Source organism: Ascaphus truei, chromosome 5 (genome assembly GCF_040206685.1).
Source record: "Ascaphus truei isolate aAscTru1 chromosome 5, aAscTru1.hap1, whole genome shotgun sequence".
NCBI lineage: Eukaryota > Metazoa > Chordata > Amphibia > Anura > Ascaphidae > Ascaphus > Ascaphus truei.
Window position 1 is genome coordinate 58,509,936 of NC_134487.1, and position 23,889 is coordinate 58,533,824.

The 23,889-nt window shown below is 45.1% G+C and overlaps 1 protein-coding gene across 1 annotated transcript in view; it reads left to right on the top strand.

Moving 5' to 3' along the window:
• The window catches only part of GRM8 (glutamate metabotropic receptor 8), a 1,200,287-nt gene that overhangs the window by 614,266 nt on the left and 562,132 nt on the right, over window positions 1-23,889 (top strand). The window lies entirely within an intron of this gene.

The window sequence follows — 23,889 nt, forward strand, 5'->3', positions numbered from 1 at the left end:
TTAGCACCTTGATAAAGTGCTCCGGCATGAAACTGCTTTGAAAAACAGTCCCTGTATATGAGACGATCCAGTACGAGGAGGGTGAGAATTATGATTACGTTAAAAAGGTCCTGCTGAGATGGTACCGAGTTAATCCTGAGAACTATCGGGAACGGTTCCGGACAGAAGGCAAGACTGCTCAAGACACCCACACGGACTTTATGGCCTGGCTGATACACCGGGGTACTTGTGGGTAGAAGGGTGCAATAAAGGGTTACCCACAAGGAACTTCTTGATCTTATTTTTCGGGACAAATTCTACCAGAGATGTCTGTCAGAGGTCCGGGAGTGGGTCATTGACCTCAAGCCAGCCAATTACGAGGAGGCCGCCACCCTGGTAGATAAATTTGTGACCACCCAACCCCAGCATAGGAAACGGATGGCACTACCAGTCATAACACCTTCCAGTTGGGCAGGTAAGCCTGCAGAGGCTTCTTTAACAGTCCCGACCTGGAGGAAAAAGCCTTCCACTGGGGGGAATGCAGCCAAGCCCGCAGGATTCGCACATGAGGTTCAATGCTATCACTGTAACCAGACCAGGCACCCGAAGCCCGATTGCCCTGACCTGCGCCATTCCAGTCACCCCCATCCGGGGCAACGCACTCCAGCAGCAAAACTAGTTGTCTCCTTGGGACTGGCACAAACTGAGGAGCAGCGAGCAGCCGTCCAACAGGTCAAGCAGCGGACCCAGGCAGCGGTCCCAATAAACTCTACAGGTGGTACAGCAGTGGAGACAGACGAACACCCAGTTACAGCCATCGGGCTGCAAGCAAATGATGTCCAGAAGAAGCATTTGCAACCAGTGACCATCGGAGATCACCAGTCAGTCGGCTTGATCGACTCCGGTGCTACAGTTATTCTGGTACGACCTGGTATGTCAGCCCAGAGGATCTGCTCCTTGGACAAGGCACTATTAGAACAGAGATGCCCATGAGGGCGGGGGTGAAATCTTGCTGTAACAAGGACAGGGAGGGTGTCAAAATTAAAAAATCCCCAACAACACTGAGGAGGTGGTGCTCACTGGGGACGGTAAAGTATGAAAAGGTGAAACAGAAAAAGTATCCCCTTTGGTTGTGGCACAGTTAACACCTAAATTTAAAACTCATTTTTATTAAAGTATTTAAAATAATGTGTTAGGGATTTGGACAAACAAAACAAACATGTGAACATATAATAAAATGATACAGAGTGTAATTTGGCAAGGGTGAATGAATGAATGATGAAACACTTGGAAGATACCTGTATTATAATAACAAATCTACCCACAAGACTGTTGTTGTGTGTGTTTCTACTTCAAATGTCCTGTAAAGGAAAATATATTCCCTAAATGGCTACAGAATCCCTAGCATTAATGGGTCTTCTTAAAGCAAAACACCTCCCACAGAAAGAGTATATATAGGACGCAACTGAATGACCTAAATTGCCCACGTTGCAGTTACTCTATACACTAACCTCTATGATGACCAACTGATGTAATATTGGCTAGAGGTCTATGAGTCACAGCCTAAACTCTGTAGGTGGGTGGGTATAATCACTCCTCCACCACTAAGCATGAGATACTTCTATGCTTAGTAAGGAAGCTGGAAACTGCACATCAGATAGGTGTTAGTTCTGAGGTGCTGTAGCCAGTATCCAGCTATGTATAGCTCTTACAAGGTTCAAGTGTAATTACTAGTACTGTGGGTAATGCCTATTAAATGCATAAAGGTGTAATGTAGTAGATAGAGTTATAGAGGAGAAGGGAGCCCCATGCCCCCTAGAGGCGCTACTCAGAAGATATCTGAGTAGCTCAGTACATCGGCTTCAAGGGGGAGTGTATTAGCAGGGAGCTCCTCCTGTTACAATCCATTACAGCCTTATACGGTTAGACCCACCCCTTCTCCTATTGGACAAGAAGGGAACCTATCACGGACTCAATATGGGATACAGGAGGTGGGCCCTTTATGATGCGATGGGACGCTCTGATTGACGTTCAAATACACCAATAGGAAGCGTACATGTCCGGTCTTCCCTCAAGTAGTAAAGGATATAAGAACCATGGGGTTTCTTCAACAAACGGCCCCCGATGAAGCCTATTGGTGAAACGTACGTCGGGTACATGTGACGTCAGCTAGCCAGCGATGACGGCTGATTCGGAGTGGCAAGGGAGTCCTAAGAGTTTGAGCGTTTCGGAGCCTGTAGTCGTGGACAGCAAGAACGCTCAGACTATCTACTACATTACACCTTTATGCATTTAATAGGCATTACCCACAGTACTAGTAATTACACTTGAACCTTGTAACAGCTATACATAGCTGGATACTGGCTACAGCACCTCAGATCTAACACTTATCTGATGTGCAGTTTCCAGCTTCATCTTACTAAGCATAGAAGTATCTTATGCTTAGTGGTGGAGGGGTGATTATACCCACCCACCTACAGAGTTTAGACCTCTAGCCAATATTACACCAGTTGGTCATCATAGAGTTTAGTGTATAGAGTAACTGCAACGTGGGCAATTTAGGTCATTCAGTTGCGTCTTTCTGTGGGAGGTGTTTTGCTTTAAGAAGAACCATTAATGCTAGGGCTTCTGTAGCCATTTAGGGAATATATTTTCCTTTACAGGACATTTGAAGTACAAACACACACAACAACAGTCTTGTGGATAGATTTTTTATTATAATATCTTCCAAGTGTTTCATCATTCATTAATTCACCCTTGCCAAATTACACTCCGTATCATTTTATTATATGTTCACATGTTTGTTTTGTTTCTCCAAATCCCTAACACATTATTTGTATTACTTTAATAAAATTGAGTTTTAAATTTAGGTGTTAACTGTGCCACAACCAAAGGGGATACTTTTTGTGTCTCACCTTTTCACCCTGGACAAGGAATGCAGGTCACCATGCCAGATGGGGGACCTTGTTCAATCCAGGTCACCTGGGTGTTACTCAACTGGGGTGCCAGTAGAGGAATGAGAGATGTGGGTGTTTGTCAGGATTGGATACTGAGGAGCTACTCGGTAACAACCTGGGACACCTCATCTTCTCTTTTGCAAATGAAGATGCTCCTGTGGCATAGTCACAATGAGCCAAAGTCGGGTACTTGCCCAGGCAGACAAGCCTTTGGTACCCCTGCCTACTGAGGAGATCCCTGTCCCCCTGCCTTTGGGACCACCGATTCTTGAGGTTTTCACGGAGAATGACCAGGTAAGCCAGACCGAGTCTGTACTGTGTCCTGACCGCTCTTCCAATGTCCCTGTTTCCTCATCCTCTGACATAGTGACTGAGGATGAGTGACCGGAGCTGGCTACATGGTTCAGAAAGGCAGTACGGTCCGATCCTGGCAAGAGGCCATGAGACTCCGGGAGTCCGAGTCAGCCTCTGAGAGTGGGTAGGATCAATATCTCTGGCACGTGGGCTCCTGTACAGAGAGCAAGCCATGCTCAGACAGGGTATGGACCGGTAAGAGACAGTTAGTGGTACCTGAGGAGTCTAGTCAGCAGTTATTGCATGTAGTCCACTCCATCCCACTAGCGGGGCATCAGGGGGTCACTCCCACCAGATCCCGGCTATTACAGCATTTCTACTGACCATAGGCATTGCGGGCAGTGGCAGATTGTTGCCGCTCCTGTGATTCCTGCCAGCAGGTAAGCAAGTCGGGTGACCATGTGAGGGTGCCCCTGAGATTACTACCAGTGATCGGTGAACATTTCCAGAGGGTAGCGGTCGACATTGTTGGACCCCTTATGGTTTCTAGCTGGACGGGGAAGTGCTACATCCTCACGGTGGTTGATTTTGCAACCCAATACCCTGAGGCTGTGGCACTATCCTCGATTGATTCTACTAAGGTAGCAGGGATTTATTTCCAGACTAGGGTACCCTAGCGAGATTCTAACTGATCAGGGGAGGCAATTCATGTCTGCGTTGCTCCTGGAAGGCATGTGGGGTGACAATCCTCTGCACGGCCCCTTACCACCTCCAGACAAATGGACTGTGTAAGCAGTTCAATTGTACCCTAAAGCAGATGCTGCAAACCTATGTAGAAGCTGAACAGGGAGAGTTGGAGGCTCATTTGCAGCATTTGCTGTTTGCATACGGAAATGTACCGCACGAGTCCACTGGGTTCTCACCTTTTGAGCTCCAATACGGTCCTTGGACCGCTTGACCTGTTTCATGAGGGATAGGAAAGGGATACTACTAATAGTGATGCTTCTGTGCTACAGTATGTAGTAACTCTCATAGACGAGTTAGACCGACTAATGAGGTTGCACAGGCTAACCTCAGAGATGCTCAGACCAAGCAGAAGGCTTGGTATGACCAAAATACCCGTAACAGAGAGTTCATCCCTGGGCACCAAGTGCAACTATGTTGTTCAGTTAGATCAGGTGACAGGGAGGCAAAGAACCTACCACATTAACATGTTGAAGGAGTACTTCACAAGTGCAACATCGGTGCTTGCTATCTGTAGCCCATCAATGGAGGACCCCAACCTCCTAGGGTAAGCTAGGAAAGGGGGAATGGTAGAGCAGGTAGAGATTGGTCCCCAGCTCGAGGCTCCCCAGCGGGTGCAGGCACGAGTTATATTAGAACAGTACAAGGTTCATGGATAAGCAGGGCAGGACCCATATTACTGATCACCCAGTCCACACTGGGTGACCTCTGCATAAGAATGCCTATCGTGTATCAGCAGAGGTGAAGTTGAGCATAGAGAAGGAGGTAGAAGAGATGCTGGCCCTAGGGGTAGTAGGGCCTTCTGAGTCATTGGGCTTCACCGGTAGTCCTGGTACCTAAGGTAACATCCCGGTTCTGTTTGGACTACCTGCAGCTCAACACTCAGTAGGTGTCGGATGCCTATCCCATGCCCCGCATGGATGAGCTTTTTGATGAGCTCGCGGGGGCAAGGTATCGGACTACTATAGAGTTGGCGGGGGTCATCTCAAGCCGGAGCCGGCTATGGTAGAAGCAATTCTCGAGTGGCCTGTGCCCCAAACAAAGAAGCAGGTTATGGCTTTCCTAAGCACCGCTGTATTCTATTGGAAATTTGTGCCCCAGTATAGCGACCTGGCCAAACCCCTGACTCACTTGACCCAGAAGAAACTCTCGGTTCTGGTTACCTGGTCTCCAGCTTGTGAGGAGGCATTCCAGCCTCTGAAGTCTGCCCTGGCTAGTTCTCCAATCCTGGCAGCCCCTGACTACAGCAAGTGATTCGTGGTGCAGACCAACGCCTCGGAATATGGTGTCGGTACTGTACTGAGTCAGGTAGACGAGGATGGGGGAGAGCACACAATCGTCTTCCTGAGTCACAAGCTATTGCCTTGGGAGGTTGCTTATGCCACCATCGAGAAGAAGTACCTGGCTATTGTGTGGGCACTGAAGAAAATTCAGCCCTACCTGTATGGTAAAGCTTTCACCGTGATCACTGATCACAATCCTCTCAGCTGGCTACAGAGGGTACCAGGGGAGAATGGAAAATTGCTTCGCTGGAGCATTGCCCTGGCAGTGAGCAGTGGCAATGCAGATGGACTCTCCCGACAGGACATCTCCAGTGACCAGAGAACCACCAGGGGTTTATATATACAGTACCTTACAAAACAGCTCATCCACCACACTCGTCTTACCACCACAATCCACAAAAACACCAAATACACAGGGTGAGAGAGAGGAGACACCACCAGTAATGCCACCCCCGTCTGTGTTTCAGGGCCTACTGTTGTAAATATTGACATACTGTATTTAGTTACACTGAATAATTAAGTGTCATATAATAGTTATATTTTGTTTTTGTTTTTTAAAAAGGCTAGATTGTTTATATAATGCAGAAATATGAAATGACCATAATACTTTTCTGTAACAGTCACAGATTCTGCTAAATATTTTTAATCTTCTGTAAAATCCAGGTCAATGGTCTGCCTTAATTAACTGTAAATGACACTGCTGGCAGCATTTTGCTATTTCTTGGCTGACAACAGAGAAGGCTTTGTTTGCATTTCCATTTTAGCCTGTAGTATGATGGTAAGAAAAGTAAAGAATGCAGGAAATACACAGCTGTATAGTATATCTATGTTATTAAAAAAAATAATAATTGCAAGGAAAACCAACGATAATCTTTGTTTTAAAAAGAAAAAGAAAAGGACCCTGGTCCTTAAACATAGGGGGATTATCATGTACTCAAACAAAATGTAAATTACTGAATTAAATATTTATAGTTGAGCAATATACCTATTCACATATTAAACAAAAAAAATGAGAAATCATAATAAGGGCACTTGCCATCTCCCCATTACTGCAATAAGAAAATCCCAAACCCAAATATATATTTATATATCCGCCGCAGACTGGCTGATTCCTTTGGTGTGTGGATTTCATCGAATCAGTCTCAATTTTTTTTTTAACTCTGACAATCCATCCGCGGATTCAGCAATCCGTGCAGATTGTATTCTTAATATCCGTCAAAGGACTGCGGAATCCGCGGATAGATTGTTAAAATCCACCAGCGGATGGTGTCCAATGGTGGTTTTAGATTAATCCGCACAGATTGAAACTGTAACAATCAGTGGGTGGATTTTACACGGCAAAATGAATTTTGAATGCTAAATTTGGAAAAATGCAGGAAATGGATTTGGACTGGTTCACCCATCTCTAGTCAGATACTGTAACTTTCACTTACTATGTAATGCCCATGACCTGAGTGTTTTCAGGGAGACTAGCATCTTGGTGTTAGGAGTTTTCAGGTCTCACCATTTTATTAAAATTATTGCTGATTTCAAGGAGAATTGGGAGACTGGCTCAGGTTTTTGGATGAATACTAAGGGTGGAGGCAGTGGTATAGTGACCCGATGTTTAATACCAAATTAGTGCTTTTTACTGATGCATTAGGATTAGTGGGCTTTGGGTTTTATTTCCACTGGTTATGCCCCGGTTGTTGGCAGGACACTTGACAAGCTTCTGATATTATCAGGAGCCTGGTTTTATTTAAGTCATTTCAGTGGTGGTTTCAGTAGTGTTGTGGGGAGAGATGCTTGTAAATCAGGATGTCATTTTCCGGTCTCACAAGATGGATGTTGTTGTGGCTCTTAATCATTTTATCCTCTCCTGCTTAGCCATTTAGTTTCTCTTCAATTTTCTTATTGAAGAAGAGGGAAGAAGGAGTGTCGCCAAAGGCTGAGGAACTGTTATTGATGGGTATGTGTATTTTGATTGGATGGGACGATATTTTTAAGAGTTTTGTGATTTGGAAGATGTTGGACATTCTGAATAAGGTAGCATCCAGCAGAGACAAACTGGTCTTCTGCATTTGGTGGGTAAAGATGTTGGTTTTGGGGAGTAGGGTCATCCACAGCTCATGAATTTAATTTAAAAATTCATATTTGTCATCGGTTAGTCAACAGATTTTATCTTCCTCATTTAAAATGTGCAATCATGATACTCTGTATTGTTTGGTAGTGAACTATAACTAGTCCACCATTCCGGTGCTCCAGAAACCTTTAATATATAGTGCTGTGATGCTATGGTTCCTTATAATGTGCTTGTGGTAGTGATGCCTGTCCACTTTGTATGTAATAAAGTCACTGTAACTCCCCTTTAACCATGGAGGGGGGCAGGGCAAAGGTAAATGGCGGGTGGGAATGAAATCATTATGTACTCCCAAAGAAACACCAACAATAATGTGTAACAGCTAACAACTGGCTTAACAAAAAAGCACCATAATGTTGTATTAAATACTCATGATCTTGAGGACAGCAAACCACTGCTTCAGTGCATTGAACTCCCAAGTGAAGGATGCTGCTGGACTTGAAAGCACTGTATGGTAGTAGAAGACGCTGACACAAATGCAGACACAGTAGCTGCAGCACAGTGTGCTACCAGGCAGAAAGATCAACAAACATAGATTCCACATGTAACGCCTGTATGCCCGCAGACCTGGCCAGTCCCCAGCACTGAGTTGGGTAAGGGTGTAACACGCATCCACAGCAGTGAGGGCGTGCCCGGAGTGTGGTAATTGCATTGCAGGGCCTGGTGAGAAAGGGTTAACGTTATACTTGCTGAGTCCGGGGCGCCAGAGGTCGGAAGGTAGTTGTGCAATAGTCAGAGTCCAGGGATAGGAGAGAGCAGCGTAGTAAGGTCCAAAATCCAAGGTTCAAGGGCAGGAGAAGGCAGCATAGTCAAAGTCCAAAGCAGAGTTCAAGTTCAAACCAAGGGAATCCAAACAAGGGCAGGAACAGGAATCAGAGCTGTAATAGACAAGCAAGCTGGGCATAGACACTGCACACACAGGAGCTACAGGAAAGCTATGCAGAGCGAGGAAGCAGAGGACAGACTGGGGTTATAAAGGAGGGAGGACAAATAGCAGGAAGGGGAGGAGCAGGGGTTTGTCTGGGAGCTTGCAGGCATAGGTGAGTGAGAGTAGGGGAGGAGACGGAGGTAATCTAGGGTAATGGCCTGTAAGATGTGAGGGGCGGAACCAGTATCAGGGGAGGATTGGTAAATAGAGCGGGTGCGCGCGCCCTCTGTAACGCGGTCGCGTGCGCGCAACACGCAAGTGCCAGAGCATGGGGGAAACATCGCGGAGGAGGTGCTCGGCAGAAGGGCAGGAGAGGGGGAAGGAGCGGAGGAAGCAGGTGAGGGAACGGAGGCACACCGAGGGGCGCGGGTCCCCTGACGGGAACCAGGGAGCGGAACGCGCGCGCACACTGGAAGAACCACGCGAGTGCACAGACCGCGAACGGGAGCGTGCTGAGTGCGCCGCAAGGGCATGGGGCAGGGAAGGTTAAGGCAGAGGAAGGGAAGGGCTGGCCGGAGGGAGCAAGGTGACGGGGACACGCTGGGAAGAGCGAGTCCCCCGATCCGTTACACCACAGAGGAGAAGCGGTGCACAGCTGAAGGAGGCAACACTGGACGAGGTGACCATTTGAAAGGTTTATTGTTTAAAAAACATGAAGATAGAGTCCTGGCAGATCCTCTAATGTGTTTCACGCAATAGAAAATAGAAAATAATTATGAGTGAGTAAGAACAATATAGAATCTATGATAAACGTGCTCTGTGCAACTGATAATGGTGAAGATTGTAAATAGTGTTGAATGGCAAGAAGGCTGTGATTGTGTTCAACTGGTCACGCTGCCCGTTGACGCCATCGAGTGCATGCGGGGCTGGCCGAGTGACGTTATCGTGCTAATGGCGCAAAATGGAACCTCAGTAAATGTGCTTTAAAAGGGATAGGAATATGTACATTTGGATACTCCTTGATAAAGTGCAACACGCACGAAACATGTAGGAGGTTTTGACACTTCCGTTTTTTATGGCCGAATAAAGATTGTTTTTTTATCTACTTTTTAACCCACTCTCTTTGACGGTGCGCTACATTTCTTTGGATATTGATCTGTCATTGTATTCAATACTGGTGTATGACATCCATGGTGACCCATCAATAATTCCCGTCTCAGATAATTCCCTCCATTGCTAGCAGAAGGTCTGTGGTATCCTGAATGTAGGACGGTAAAGTACGCACCAAAGGACATACCGAGAAACACCATCCCCGAAAGATGCAATGCTTGACACGATCGGTCAGCCAGGAGGGCTGTCGAGTGATTTATGGACCTTTGGGAGATGGTGGAACACCAGTATGATTTGCTAATTTTCATATAGGTCAGACCTTGATATACTGTATGTGAGCCACAATCAGAGTTTCACTGCCTTGAACATGTGATCTAATTACAATCAGATTGGTTTATGTTGCAGCTGATCTGACTAGTCGATATCCTATATCAAGCCAAGACCTATCCTGACAAATCTTTGACAAAGTGCCCCATGCGTGAAACATGTTAGAGGATCTGCCAGGACTCTATCTTCATATTTTTTAAACAATAAATCTTTCAAATGGTCACCTCGTGCAGCGTTGCCTCCTTCAACTGTGCACCGGTTCTCCTCTGTGGAATCTACATTTCATGATACTCTGTACTAAACAACATACTATTTTGTTATTGTCAACATTTTTAAGCTATGTACAGTATTTTACTTAAATTCTTGCTTCTTATGATGGAGCACTCTTGCTTTTTATACTGGGACCTGTAGCTCGGGAAGCAGGGCATCCCGAGGGCTGAAATGAATACGGATCAGCTCCGGAGACCCCCTGCTTCTACAATATGTTATTAAAATTAAATAGAGGTGCGCAGAGAGAGTGACTGATTCTGTCTACTCTCACTGCACGTCTCTTCCAGGCTGATGTGGCCCGGTAGGATTCACACAGCGGGAGTCCCATTCAGATGCAGGGACACCTGCTGTGTTAATCCTGATGGCCTGATGGGCCATTCACCCCTGCCAATAACTGTGCCGTGAGCCATTCCCCCTGTGCCAAGAACTGTGCCATGAGCCATTCCCCCTGTGCCAAGAATTGTGCTGCGAATGCTCAACTTTTGGTCTGCGTTTAACAAGTATGTGTTGCGGCAGGTTAGAGATACAAGTCAATGCATCTGTTGATGCTTGTATATTTTGGGGCTAGTGGTGGATAGTGATATGCGAACTGTTTGCCAAAAGTTGAATTTGCCATGAAAACAAAAACATTTAGCATGTTCTAATATTTTCAAAATCCCCTGTTAGAAAATATCTGCTGTTTTAAAAAAAAAATTACAACATTTTAAAATGAGAGAATATTTAAAAAATGTGGAAAGCAATAAAAAATGAGAAAATGCAAAAGAAATGAGAAAGGAAACTAAAACAAGGGGGAGCATTTTCAGAGCAAAAATGCTTAGCAAATATAGTTTGTATGCAAATTTGAATAATTTGGCTTACATTTGTAACTGGGAAAGTTACTTTGAAACACTCACAAATGTTCATGTTTTTTCTGAAAAAGTAAAAATGAACCAGCATTGTGAATTTAGACACATTCTCCTATCTCTGGAGGATAATTTCTCTTACAATACCTGTACTGTATGGTATGATTTTGTGCATATTATATAAGTTTGAAGTAGAAATATTCAATGATGCCTTCTTGTTTTTTTTCAGGTTTTCGTACATTTGTGAGAAATGTTTTCATTGAGGCATTTGATTATGTAACATACCTGTATCTAAGTATTGCTCTCAACATTAGACTTATGTACAAAAAATATAGGTCAGACAACTGGTGTCAACATTTTCTGAGTTGCCCAAGGAACAAGGGAGACCACCAATCCCTGATACAGCACTCAAATGAAAAAGACTCATACTGGTGTCAATTAAAGTTTCCTTAGAGAAAATCTAATATCAGCTACATACTGTACTAAACAGATATTGCTGAAAGACGGTAATAGAGGTTGAAAAAATCTTTGTCTCTGCTTACTCCGTCAGTCCAGTGTAGCAGTGTGCGCAGTGCTGCGACTGACTGAGGAAGAAGAGACGAGCGATCAAGATCACGCATTTGCTAATTTTCATATTCTTTTTCTTTTCTCACTTGAAGGGAAGTAACACATTCCTTTCTGGATGTGTGGGAACAGGCCTCAAAGAGTCTTGACCCCAAAATGTTGTACCCCTTTATAAGTAGCCCATTTTACTAGTTGCATTCTTTAGAGCTTTTGTAGTGTTAGCAAGCAGAATCTGTTTTATTGCGCTCATTCTCTGCTAAGTTTTAAGATCACTCCTTTTTGGTGGAGAAGTATCACTTTGACTTAATTTCATGACTTACAGTAGAGGCAACTCTTATTCGAACAAAAACCAGTGGCAATTCCCCAAAAAACCCAGGAAACACCCAGGTACATTCTGAATACATGCCTTAAACTTTCCTTGAACTAGCCCCAGCATTTCTGCATTGATTAATGGCCTATCAGATTAACAGCGGGGGTCCCTGGCAGTCTCATTCAAACTGAATTGGAATGCCAGGGATCCCTGCTGTGTTAATCCTATGGGTCGTTAGTCAATGCAGAAATGCCTTAAACGTGCCTCAAACTAGCCCAGAACATACCCAGCACATACCCAGAATGTAACCCGGCTAGTTTACGGCAAATGTTAGAATAAACGTTGCCTCTACTGTATATGTTGTATGAATATTTGCATGTACAGTAGAATGTTTTTTGCAACCTCTATTATTACTCACCACCATTATCTGTTTAGTACTGTATGTTTTTGATATTACATTTTTTCTTTCTTTTTTATTTGAGTGCTAGGGACAACTAAAACTGTTTATATTACATTTAATATGATTTTAATCAGCATTAACACCTTTTGTCATGTATAGTTCAATTAAAAAATGTATTTAAATATTGTTTTATTATGTCTAATAAAACCCAATAATTGTAAGCATTGTTTGTTTCTAGCCAATAGCATGCAGGTAAATGCAGTATTTAAACATATTTGACCTTCCAGACATTGCCAGTGCTGTTTCCTAATATTTTTGACTGTACATATGATGCCTTGAGTAAGTCATCCAAGAAGCGAATGGAGAGCCAAAGTTTATTGATTATAAGGACGTGTTGTCTCTAGAGTTACTTAAGATTGCACTGACCAGACACACACACACTCAGTCTCGTATCAAATTCCTTGTACATGTCGGCCTATTGTCTATAACGATCCTCACGGTACTCTGTATTGTTTCTTTAGGAAGAAATGTTACAGCGACACAAAGTCACTAAATGATTTGATGCAATTTTAAAGATTTCTGTTCAAGTTTAATAGTTAGTTGCGTGACATGATAGTCAGTGCGGCAAGATGAATAACATAAATCTAAGAAACAAAATAGATATTTAAATATTAAAAATAATTCCACAGCTATAATGACTTTTCATGAACATGTGGCGTCTGAGACATTTTTCATCAACTGTGATTATTAGAACTGCTGCCTTTTTTACATGACTGTATACACAATTGTATTGGTCAAAGCTTTTGCACAAGATGATTGTGAGAGTTTGAGAAATATTAATATACTAATCTCTTTATGGGTATTACATTGATAAGGCGTTTGTGACGTTTGTGTCTGTTGAAATGTTGCAGTAGGGTGTCCCTGCACAAACATGAAGATCATACTGTAGCACTCCATAAATCAGATGAAAAATAAAATACAGTAGGATTTATTTAACACTGTATCTTAAAACTAAAAGGAATAAGGTAATATTTCAGGCCTCAAGATTAGAATGTGCACCAAAAAAGTGTGAGATGTGACCATAAAGTCTACAGTGATACAATATATAAATTCAGAGTAAATGAGACAATAATAAAAGTGATAATTAAGACATAGGGGCCTATTTTATAATTTTTTTAATTTTATTTATTTATAAAATGTTTTACCAGGAAATAATACTTTGCTGAACCTTGGGACCATGAACAATCTTTTGGAGTCAGATCTCAGGTGATAAGTGCTGCATGTGGTAGGGGTGAGGAGCTTGATCAGATAGACAGGTAGCTTGCCCAGAAAGTATTTGAAGGCAAGACAGGAAAGATGAACTTTGCTCATCTCAAGTGATGACCAATCTAGTTCTTTGAGCATTTCACAGTGATGTGTGCTGCAGTTGCATTGGAGAACAAAATGGCATATTGAATTGTAGAGGGTGTGAAGTTTGCTAAGGTGGGTTTGGGGTGCCAAGTCGTACACTATGTCCCCATAGTCGATAATTGGCATTAGCATCTGCTGTGCGATACGCTTTCTGACCAGCAGATTAGGGAGGATTTGTTCCTGTAAAGTACACCCAGTATAGCATAGGTTTTCGATGTCAGGGTATCAATGTGCATCCCGAATGTTAAATGGGAGTCAAACCATATGAACAACAAACAGAGAAAAGAAACCTAGTTTTGGGCACTCAGATACATCTAATAGGTGAGATATGAAAAAATTAAAACAACTTTAATAAACCACTATTAAAAGTGGTTACTCTTACAGGTGTTTCATTATACCCACCTGTTCTGATTGCAGGACACTCCTGTTGAGTGTTCCTGTCATCTTTATCGTTGATCCAGAACCTGGCACTACATGTTCAGAATTTAGGATCCAAGCATTTAATACTCGTTTTAACCCCCAATATTTTAATAGTGGTTTATTAAAGTTGTTTTAATTTTTTCATATCTCACCTTTTAGATGTATCTGAGTGCCCAAAACTAGGTTTCTTTTCTCTGTTTGTTGTTCATAATATTTACCTAGGGAGCACCTACTGTACATCATTATTACATTACATTAATTGACAGCTGCGGGGGTACCTAGTCAAACCATATGCCCAAGTGCCTTGATAAGCCACTTATCGAGGCATTTTCTGCCAAAATGCCTACTGCTATTCAGTAAGCCTAGATAAGTGGGCGATAAAGGCATGAATCGCCAATATTTTCAGCCGTCAAAAACACATCGCTGGGTGAATGGCGATAAGCCCCTTAGTGGCAGGTTCTAAAACTTGTGAAATTCTAGTTGCCATGATTAGTTTATCAAGCCTAATTGCACCTCTAGAATGGTGAGTTTCTCCCAAAATCCTCACGCCAGGAAAAGTTGGCTTGAGGCTGGGGAGAACCTGCTGAGATGGTGGCGAGAGAGGGAATTAGAAAAAAAAATATTTTTTTCCTTCATCGGATTGATGCCGGTAGTCTCCAGAGCTGATACCCATTAATATCAACACTGGAGACCCCCGGCATGACTCCCATGCAATAAAAATGAATTTACAGGCAACTTCATTACCTTAGCAGCTGACCGCTAAGACAATGAAGGGGTTTACTACCAGTGCCATGTCTATTGTGGGTAGTGGGGGTGGGTTAAAGTGATATTTGGCCCTTGGTGGGTGTTTAGGCCTTGCGGGGGGTTGCGGGTGGAGTTAACCCCTTCATTACCTTTGCGGTTAATACCGTACCCACCATGGGCCAAATATAAAACTTCACCCATCCTCGCTACCCACAATAAAAATTCAAAAACACAACAACACCTCTACCCACCTCTTCTACCCCCAACAACCCCCCACAACACATACAGTAAATTAATGGGCAAAATAACCATTATCCAGATATGGATAATAGCTAATTTGCCCATTATAAAATCAAACATTAGCCAGCCAGCATAAATTAAGTAAATACAACTTTCTACTTACCCCTGCCATCATGAAGGGCATCCTCATCACCATACTCCAGGTCCATGTCCTTCATGGCCAGTAAAAGTACATGAAAAAATATAATCTATTGGCCCCTTACCCCTTAATCACCTTAGTGATTAATAACCGCTATAGTAATTAAGAGGTTAACCCCTGTCCGCCTCTACTCACCTGGGAGGGCTAACCATCCACCCTGGGCCCACTATACCCACCTCTACCCATTGATTGGCACAGTGGTATATCATACCCATATAAATGGGCATGATAAGCCACTATAGCCCTCAATGGTCAACCTAATTCAAATCGTTAAGGCCAAAAATACACAATAATACAAGCACCTAAACACCCCAACAATTAAAAAAATAAAAAGCCTAATAGTGCCCATGAATAAAAATTAGCTATCACAAAAACAGCAAAAGAAAAAAATTGTGTGTGTGTGTGTATATATATATATATACAGCTAAACCCCGTTATAACGCGCCTCGTTATACCGCGATTCGGTTATAACGCGGTTTTCCCGTGGCTCCCGTTTAAAAAAAAAAAAAAAAAAAATTTAATTTTTTTTTTTTTTTTTTACATTTTTTTTTTGCACACTGCACACACTGCACACACACTGCTCATTGCTTACACTGCCACACTGCACACACACTGCACACACACTGCTCATTGCTCACACTGCACACACTGACACACTGCACACACACTGCACACACACTGCACACTGCACACACTGACACTGCACACACACTGCTCATTGCTCACACTGCACACACTGACACACTGCACACACACTGCACACTGCACACTGCACACACACTGCTCATTGCTCACACTGCACACACTGACACACTGCACACACACTGCTCATTGCTCACACTGCACACACTGCACACACTGACACACTGCACAACCACTGCACACACACTGCTCATTGCTCACACTGCACACACACTGCTCATTGCTCACACTGACACTGCACACACACTGCACACACACTGCACACTCACTGCTCATTTCTCACACTGCACACACGGCACACACACTGTACACTGCACACACACTCCTCATTGCTCACACTGCACACACTGACACACTGCTCATTGCTCACACTGACACACACTGCACACTGCTCACACTGACACACACTGCTCATTGCTCACACTGCCCACACTGACACACACTGCACACACACTGCTCATTGCTCACACTGCACACACTGACACACTGCACACACACTGCACACACACTGCACACTGCACACACACTGCACACACACTGCACACTGCACACACTGACACTGCACACACACTGCTCATTGCTCACACTGCACACACTGACACACTGCACACACACTGCTCATTGCTCACACTGCACACACTGACACACTGCACACACACTGCTCATTGCTCACACTGCACACACTGACACACTGCACACACACTGCACACACACTGCTCATTGCTCACACTGCACACACACTGCTCATTGCTCACACTGCACACACTGACACTGCACACACACTGCACACACACTGCACACTGCACACACACTGCACACTGCACACACTGACACTGCACACACACTCCTCATTGCTCACACTGCACACACTGACACACTGAACACACACTGCACACTGCACACACACTGCTCATTGCTCACACTGCACACACTGACACACTGCACACACACTGCTCATTGCTCACACTGCACACACTGACACACTGCACACACACTGCTCATTGCTCACACTGCACACACACTGCTCATTGCTCACACTGCACACACTGACACTGCACACACACTGCACACACACTGCACACTGCACACACACTGCTCATTTCTCACACTGCACACACGGCACACACACTGTACACTGCACACACACTCCTCATTGCTCACACTGCACACACTGACACACTGCTCATTGCTCACACTGACACACACTGCACACTGCTCACACTGACACACACTGCTCATTGCTCACACTGCACACACGGCACACACACTGTACACTGCACACACACTCCTCATTGCTCACACTGCACACACTGACACACTGCTCATTGCTCACACTGACACACACTGCACACTGCTCACACTGACACACACTGCACACATACTGCTCACACTGACACACACTGCACAGACACTGCACACACTGATACACTGCTCATTGCTCACACTGACACACACTGCACACAGCTCACACTGACACACACTGCACACACACTGCTCACACTGACACACACTGCACACTGCTCACACTGACACACACTGCTCATTGCTCACACTGCACACACTGACACACACTGCACAGACACTGCTCATTGCTCACACTGCACACACTGCTCATTGCTCACACTGACACACACTGCACACTGCACACACACTGCTCAGACTGACACACACTGACACACACTGCACAGACACTGCTCATTGCTCACACTTACTGCACACAGCTCTCACAATACACTCACGTCAGCAGCCCACCCCCCCCTCTCACATGTCAGCAGCCCACCCCCCCCTCTCACATGTCAGCAGCCCACCCCCCCCCCTCTCACATGTCAGCAGCCCCCCCCCTCTCACATGTCAGCAGCCCACCCCACCCCCCTCTCACATGTCAGCAGCCCACCCCCCCTCTCACATGTCAGCAGCCCACCCCACCCCCCCTCTCACATGTCAGCAGCCCACCCCACCCCCCCTCTCACATGTCAGCAGCCCACCCCACCCCCTCTCACATGTCAGCAGCCCACCCCCCCTCTCACATGTCAGCAGCCCACCCCACCCCCCCTCTCACATGTCAGCAGCCCACCCCACCCCCCCTCTCACATGTCAGCAGCCCACCAGCCCGTTTTTCACATGTCAGCAGCCCACCAGCCCGTTTTTCACATGTCAGCAGCCCACCAGCCCGGTGGAGGTTGGAATAATGACATCACCCGCAGGGGGCGGAGAGCGGACGGCTTGATTGACAAGAAGAGGGCTGTGGGCGGGGCGACTGAATGAGGCCAGGCAGTAAGAGTGCCCGGATGTGGGATGCTTGTTCTGCAGTCATTGGTGCCATATAGGAGGAGGTAAGTGGGCGTGGCTTGCATCCTTTACCCCCCTTTGTCTCTATGGCAACTCCTCCTGCCCGGGTGATTTGCAGTGCAGCGTGGGCGGAGGTGAGTCAGAGCCGGGCGTGGTGGACCCGGCCGGGGAGGGGGAGCCTCGCGCTCCGGGACCCTCTCCCAGCCTCTCCTCCCCACCCCTCTCCCTCCTTCCCGCCGCTCACCAGGACTCAGTGACCGGAGCTGCAGCTAACCCAAGTCCCGCAGGCTGTGCGAGGTGCTGGTATCTGTCACACCCTCCCTGACCCCGCACAGCGGCTCTGATGCTGGGCGTAGCGGTGATGACGAACAGGTAGGGGACCCTGCATTAAAGCCTGAGAGAGATTAGTGTCTCCTCACCCTGCCCACCCCTTCTCACCATCACACACACACACACACACACACACACACTCACACTCACTCACACTCACACACTCTGTCTCTCTCTCTCACACACGCACGCACACACACACTCTGTCTCTCTCTCTCTCACACACACACGCACGCACACACACACACGCTGGGAGGACACAGACACGTGCAAAACCAGGGGGCTGAGAGGGAGGACGGATGAATCGCCGCCATTTAAAAAAAAAAAATTATTTATTTATTTATTTAACTTCCTTCCCTCCTCACACCCGATCAGGAGCGCGGCGGCCATTTTTTTTTTTTTAATTAGCGCGACCCCGTTACTAACGCGGTGGACTCGGGGTGGACCCCGAGCACCGCGTTATAACGGGGTTTAGCTGTATATATATAACAGCATGCATTGGCTTGAGGATTGGCTTGTGTAATACGAGCTTGAGACAAAAGGTGGCACCGAGTGCTCATTTGCATGTCATTTCCCAGAATCCCTTGCTGCAGTGGAAGCGCTGTATGCTGGGTGACAATGGGGAAAGACAGGGTTGCAGACCTGTCTAAGAAATGCAAATGAACATACAGTAATATTTACAGTTGCTATCTATATATATATGTATATGTATATGTATGTATATATTTGTATATATAACAAAATACAATAGGTGCAAATCAGAGACAACAGGTGGTTAAATTGCCAACACCTGATAAGAATCCAGGATGAGATATGATAATGTAGCTGAAGTAAACAGGCATGTAAGGATAAAATCCTTTCTGTGACTGCAGCAGGGAGGCTGGTAATGTCAGGAACTCCTCTTAGGTTACACCCTGTGTTCTCAATCACTGAAGTTCCCTTGGTTGAAAGTGAACTACACAGTCCTTATAGCCTTGAATAAGGCTTTGCAGCACAGGCAAGATAATAAAATGTCATTACTTCAGACAGACAGGGAGATCTGTTCTGAGACCCTCACCCTACCGGTTTCATCTGTAAAAGACTTCATCTGGGGCATATTGGTGGTGTGTGCATCCATTACATTACGGCAGCACTCATTTGACACCATTTTTACTATTGTTGATAATTAATTTTGTGCACCTTATTTTGCCTTTTTTCAATATATATATATATATATATATATATATATATATATATATATATATATACAGAAAACAAGAAGAAAAAACAGGCGCACTCCTAGTGTGATAAAGTATAAAACAGTATTTATGGGATTGTAAAATATAAAAAGCGCACTCACAAACAGAGTAAAAATAAAAGCATTTATGATATATACTCAATCGCCTTGAAGCTGTGAAGGGAATGTATCAGCCTGTCCCGTTGGTGCCACCTCTGCACGTTTCATCACTAAGGACTTCGTCAGGGGTTATACACACACACACACACACACACACACACACACACACACACACACACACACACACACACACACACACACACACACACACACACACACACACACACACACACACACACACACACACACACACACACACACACACACAGTGGCGAGAAAAAGTTTGTAAATCCCAATGATAATGACGGAGATTCCATAGTTTTTCCATGATAAACCTCTTCAATCAAATCCGGTCTTTTCTTATGAAACCCTGTTCTCCCCCCCCCCCCTCCCAATCGCAAATAAGGTCTATTACGGGGAAAACTATGCTGGTTACTTGAAGTAGTGTGGTGCATACCTGCTGATAAACAGTAGCCCTGCGTCTCCCGCATAATGTTAGTGGATAGCAACAGGACAGGCTTCTGGGGTATAACCTGACTCGTACTCACGGTGACAGCACCTCCATCTCTTGCAGTCCCCAGGATAAAGGGAAAAATCCCTGCTTGAAAGTCTCTTTCTGCTTCTTCCTGATAGATTTCAGTCTCAGGCAGGAAGTATATTAAACAGGATCTCTTTATTCTTTATGCACAAGGCACAGCAGTCAATATTAGCTCTTAGGGCCTACACCCTCAGGATGTCCCTGGATCAACACTCCCAGCCAGAGGGCACCAGGAGCATACTTTTCCCATACTCTCTGGTAGAGTAAAGGGAAAAGTCTCCCACTGCTCCCCTACCGGAGGGCACACAGTATGCAGAGCCCTGCACACTGCTCAAGGGTAGACGTTGCCTCTCTCAAGGTAGAGGCAGGCTGACCTGATTGAGGTACAATAGTGCAACCCCTTAAGTACAGATCCAGCAGGAACCAGCCCCTTGCCCCTGATTGGGCACCAGGCCTGATTACACTACCTTCTCTGTGACTCACTGGGCTGCAGAGAGGTGGGGAAATCCAATGATTACTCCTGGCACCTGCCCTTACCAGGGATTACTGCAAGGAGGAGGTCAAAAGTATTATCCAAAACCAGACAGGGCTACACTCTCCCTCTGGTGGAATCCAATGGACCCCAGTTGGACCTACATTTGCTGGGCCATCCTTTAGGTGAAGAACCTACAACAAGTACATCAAACATTAGCAGGGTACACAGTTAATACCATCATAGTACCTGCAGGTTACATACCCACCCACCTGGGATGGTGATAACAATACTGGGATGTCTCCAACATGGAGAATCCATTTTAATAATAATGTCTAGGGTCCGTTTTCCTCACGGTACGACCATTTTGGCCGCCCACCTTTACAAAATAAGTCTGAGGAGGGCAATTTTCAGAACAATATACCACTTCATGCATGAAAATGTTCCACCCTACACTCAAGACCCTCATGAGGTAGCATACTCTTTCTTCAGTATGATAAGCTGAGTTACTATTCTTAAATCTCAGGTAATCTATTACTGTGTCTCGGAGCAATGTCTATCTTTGCTCCTCAATCTCCAACATAATGGGCTCAGGCACTTGTGGATACTCATTGCCATGAGATTGCCTATACCTCGCCACTATGGCTCTGTCTGCCTGGCTTAATTTAGTCAGCTTCTTTCCATGGGCCTTTCCTGGTAGTACCCAGAATAAAGGTTCCACTGGAGCAATCTCTTCATACAATATAGAAGGCCCTTTAGGTACTAAAATCCCTTGCTGGATCTCCCTTAGTCTCCTTCAGAGCTCTTCAGCAGCCTCCTCAGCGGAGTAGGTACCTTCATCCCACCAATGATCTACTATCTCTCCATCTATTAATACAAACCGGGTACGGTCCATAGCTACCGATTACCCTTGATATAACAGAGCCCACCATTTTCTGCTGTGATCTATGGACCCTGGTGAAGATACAGATTTTTCGGTATCTGCTCTGGAAGATAACCCTGAGGTACCCCACCCACCAGACACTGAACCTTTAGGTTTACCCCTAATTACTGTTTTGAACACAGTAGGATTCATTACAGACAATTTGTTAGACACAGGCACTTCCCCCTCAGACCCCTCATCGGATGTCACCCAGTTCCGCCAGTCTGTGGATGGTGTGGGGGCTTTTGGGGTTTTACCCTTAGATCCCCAGTGACAAGGATGGGACCCAGGGCTGGATGGTGCAGTGGCAGTGGCCGGGGCTTGGGGAGTAGCAGAGTTCTTAAGTCAGACTATGCCTCAACCTTGGAATTTTCCTTCATGTCCTGGTCTACAGACCCCTGTTTTCCTCTGCCCACAACAGACTTCATGTAATTCTCCATGTCCTCCTTAGAAGGAATGGTACTCACCGGAGCGTTCGCAGTGCAGTCCCTGTCTGCTCCGGCGCTTGACCTGGAAGTGACATCATCATCATAGGACGTTGTGGAATCCCGGTACAGGTCCACGTCCCGCACCAAAAGTTCAGCATCCGCAGGGTGTAGCACCGGAAGCTTGGCGTGGTCCTTCACTCTGAAGTAAGCACCAGGCTGGGCCTCGTCTCCGAACTCCTCTGCAGTATCCTGTTGGGAGTAAGGGGATAGTTTCTCACTGCTCCGCTGGCTTACGATGGTCGTCTGGTCCTCTGGAGTAGCCACAGGTTCCTCCTCTCCAAAACTGGGAGCCTCCACAACCGTGGGGCTTCTGCGCGGCTCAGGCCACACCAGCGACTGCTGTCATGGGTATCTGGGCTCACCCGCTCCACATCACAGGTAAGTGATCTTCTGTTGGCAGCACTGTTGGTGTGGTCCGCCGGTTGACGCATAACCACTGATGACAGACTGTCATGGTCGTCGTCCAATGAATGAGGCAGGGACACATCCACAGGAGAACGACTTTGGGGCTAAATTTCTGTTAGTGTTTTTAGATAATAGTGTGAAAAGGACCTTGCTCCTAACCCCTGTTGATATATGCGTTCTGCCAGGGAGGTAGATGCTAGGAAATATGTGATCTGTATCCACAGCCAGATACAGTAAGATCCCTATTATGGCGCACTGCAGACCTTTATGTTATATTGCGGTCAGAGGTAGCAAAAAATAAATAAAATCAATAGACATATATCCTACTCGGCTATATATATGTCTAGTTTTTAATACTACATACCAAATGTTAATAAAATTGATTTTATTTATTTTTTGCTACCTCTGACCGCAATATAACATAAAGGTCTGCAGTGCACCATAATAGGGATCTTACTGTATCTGGCTGTGGATACAGATCACATATTTCCTAGTGTTTTTAGATACGTTTAGCTGATTAAGTAATGACTATGGAAGAATTTGAGTTTAAACTGAATAGATCACTCCGTACAGCTTCATTTTATAGCCTCCCCAAGGCTCACAAAAATTCATACAAAGGGGATATAGCCACAACAACATTAAAAACGCGTATCAAAATGCTTTGGGGAAAGAAAGACATAATCTTCTACATGGACAAAAGGAGACTAAAGGATAACAAAAGACCATCAGATTTATAGGGACCTATAATTCAAAATGGCAAACTATAACTTCAATGTATAAAAAAAAATTGACACAACCTTCTTGAGGATGAGGACTTGAGAAAAGTCCCCAAATCTACCCACACAAGGGTCAGCAGGAGGTGAAACAATCTAAAAGATTTTCTAGTGCAGTCACTTTAAAAATGAAAGTATGAAAACTAAAAAAGACTGGCGGTCCAGACAAACCTTGGGTACTTACAAATGTGGTAGTTGCAAGATGTGTCAATATGTAAAATCCAGAAAAACATTCTATAACCAAGAAAATACCAAACAATTAAAAATACATAGATTTATAAATTATAAAACAACTGGCGTGATTTATCTAATAGCCTGTTTTTAGGGACTCAAATACGTGGGCAAAACCCACATACAATTCCGAAGGAGAACCCTTGAACATGTAGAAACCATCCGACATTCCCTATATAACCCTAATTCGAAACATGTAAGGGAAAGACATGATCGAAACCTGGAAACCTTACGTTTCCAAGGTATTGAACATATCCCACATGACAATTGAGGGGGAAACTGGGATTGTAGATTTGTACAACAGGAGTCCAGATGGATCTACA